Below are 3,266 nucleotides of genomic sequence, written 5' to 3' on the forward strand. Positions count from 1 at the left end.
TATCCAGTCAAGGCCAGTTACTGTTTGCTGGGACATAGGCAAGCAAGAAGGCAGCTCCCAGTCCAGCCCTTGGTCCTTCACTGATCACTCTGGGGTTCTGATCCATTGTGAGGCCCAGAAAAGCAAGAGGTCTGTTCAGGAAGCAGCTCCTTGGGTATATTCCTAACACCAGCTTTGGAAGAGCTGTGCAAAGAAAGAGATGCCACCGTACAGACAACAAACTTATCAACAAGGCACATGAAATCTAAACGTTTAGTCAAATACAAGAGCATAAGAGAACAATTTGGAAGCCAGAAGAGAGCAGCAGTGAAAAGGCCTCGTCCTGCTGCTGGCCATGGCCATGGCTCCAGGGAAGCAGCAGCCCCGACCCAAAGGCAGCAGAGAGGCAGAGCCCAGCGGGCAGTGAGGGGCAGCCGTGAGTCCCAGCGGGGCTGCTCCTCCCTGTGGCAGCTGGGCTCTGGGCCCTGAGCCCCTCCTGCGTGCTGGGGCTGCTCCCCCAGCTCCAGAAAAGATGGGAAGGGATGGAAGCTGGGACCAATGAATTTCTGCTCAACTCTTTTTTGTCTTTATCTAAACGGGAAGCCCACTTCCATAAGTACATGAGATACTTGGTTCAAAAATAAAATAGAATGATAAACAGATAGGATACTAAGTAGATCATTACTGAATGAAAATCACAAGGCTCAGAAAATTGTACAAAAATAAAGTAAGGTTGTTCTAACACTTATACAGAAAAAAAAAATAAGAAAAGCGTTCTGGCAGCCAGGTAGATGCCCAGGAAGAGCCAGAAGTGCAGGAGCTGCAGCTCGCGCATGTCTGCGAATGCCAGCAGGAGGAATTCTCTCACAGAGCTACTGTTTTGCATTTGCTGACTTTGAATGCAGTTGTCTGTTGAAAAGGATAAGGGAGAACAAAGTTAATATACACTTCTCTGAGGGAGACTTATTACAAGCCTTAGAGCACCCTCCAGCCCAAGCCTGTCTCTTTGCAGGAGAACCTTTCTTCAGCTCTCCTGCTTGAGCTGCGGCTGGTGCTGGCTGAGAGTGGCACTGGGAGCAGGGGCTTCTGTGGGCTCCAGAGGAGTCCTTCCTGCTGTGCAGCAGGAGGGAAACAGGAACACGGGGGTAACTCAAGTCCTTTCGACTTGTCAGTTCTTGCAAACAAGTCATCTGAACGCAGAGCTGAGCTGTAGGGATTTTGTTTGCTGTATTTTCTCCCAGTAGGCCCTGTAGTGCTTAGGATAGGTATTGGATGGTTGAATGCCCTCACATTTCCTGTACACTCCTGCTGATATTTTATGGGAGTGTCCATTAGTGCAGACCGAGAAGAGCACTTCTGTCCACCAGTCCTGTTCTCAGCTGCCTTGTGGCACCCCTCTCTGAGCTGTACTGTCATCCCATTCAGGTGTTTCCCTGAGAAGAAACAGGAGAATTCTGCTGAGGGAGAAGGGCCACAGCAAGCCAGACGGAGCTTGGGAGCTTCTCTTCTTTCCATGGCTGCAGGAGCTCCGGGGCAGCTGGCAGAGAGCCTGGCCTGGCCAGCCAGGGCAGGGTGTTCTGGGCTGACCGGGGGCACCTGGTTTAGGGCACTCCGAGGGGCTTCTGCCAGACGTCCTCACCTCGCAGTGCCATCCAGCAGGACTCCCAAAGCCTACTGCATTGCCCACTGCCCTCCCAGAAACAAGACCCAGCAGGAGACCCTTCCAGGACGTGCAGCTGCATGGCCCTGCAGCCAGAGACGTACCTTGTCAAGGGCTGTGCAGGTTTCTCCTGCAGGCAGCTCTCAGCATCCTCCCACTGCCAACTGCCTCCAAGCCCTCTCTCCTTCTCTCCTGTCCCCGTGCCAGCTGCGGTCAGAGCCCCCAGCCCTGCTGCGCTGTGCACAGGAGCTGCTCCTGGGCACAGCTGTCTCTCTGCACCAGGGCCCTCTTGCCACTGGCTCTCTCTGTCCCAGGAGCCCGGCCCAGCTCAGCACCACTCACTTGCCAAGGCAACCGGCTCCGGGGCAGACGCGTGCTGCAACGGAGCGCGGGATCGGGACAGGCAGGGCTATTTTTCGGGCATCGAGCCTACGTGAGGGAGCCGCCAGGCACCGGCAGCCCTCGTGAGGGAGGCTGACGAGGTATAGGTGGAGCCAGCAGCGTCAGCGACAGCTCCTCCCCCTGGCCATTCAAAGGCAGCCCTTAGGGAGCGCGAGCGACCAGGAGCGCGGCGAACAGGGAGTGACACGGGGGGAGTGACGCGGCAGTTAGCGAGGCAGTTAGCGCGGGCAGGGCGGGCAGGAAGGGCGGAGCGCTCACACCTGCCCATAGGGACAACTCCTCCAACGGCACTCTCCTGTCAGCTGGGCTGCAATGGTCTCCACCAGGCACGGTGCTTTCTCTAGGAAGTCAGTACACACCCAGACCGACTGCCCGCCCAAACATGCGGCAGTTCAGGTCTCCGGATGCGGGGAGTGTCTGAGCCTCTTGCTGCCATCGGCGGGAGGCAGAGAGACTGCTTGCGTGAGGTGTGAGCAGGTGGACGACCTGGTCCGCATGGTGGCGGAGCTCAAGGAGGAGGTGCAGAGGTTGAGGGATATCAGGGAGTGCGAGCGGGAGATAGACTGGTGGAGTGACTCCCTGCAGGACCGGAGGGAGAGGGACCAGGGTGAGACGCTCCAAAGGGGGGTGGACCCCCTGCCCTGTCGCCATTTGGCAGAGGGAGGGGACCTGCGAGTTGAGGAGGAATGGAGACAGGTCCCTGCTCGACCTCGCAGGAGATGCCCTCCCCTTCCGGTGCCGCCTTCCCAGGTGCCCTTGAACAATAGGTTTGAGGCCCTGGAGCTGGAGAGACCGGTGGGTGAGGATGAGGTAGGAATCCTACCCAGGAGGATGCCTGAGGTGAGGAAGTTGACTCCACGCCTCAGGACTGCCTCCACCAAGAAAGAAAGAAGGGTGATTGTTGTGGGCGACTCCCTCCTCAGGGGAACGGAGGGCCCTATTTGTTGGCCTGACCCCACACATAGGGAAGTCTGCTGCCTCCCTGGGGCCAGGGTCAGAGACATTACCAGGAAGCTTCCAAACCTGGTTCGCCCCTCTGACTATTACCCGCTTTTGATAGTCCAGGCTGGCAGTGATGATGTTGAAAAGAGAAGCCTCAAGGCTATCAAACAGGACTATAGGGGGCTGGGACGATTGGTGGAGGGAGCGGGAGTGCAGGTGGTGTTTTCGTCCATCCCTACGGGGGAAGGGAGAGGCACGGAGAGGACACGGAAAGCTCGCGTGG

This window comes from Anser anser, assembly GCF_964211835.1.
Source record: "Anser anser genome assembly, contig: HAP1_SCAFFOLD_32, whole genome shotgun sequence".
Lineage (NCBI taxonomy): Eukaryota > Metazoa > Chordata > Aves > Anseriformes > Anatidae > Anser > Anser anser.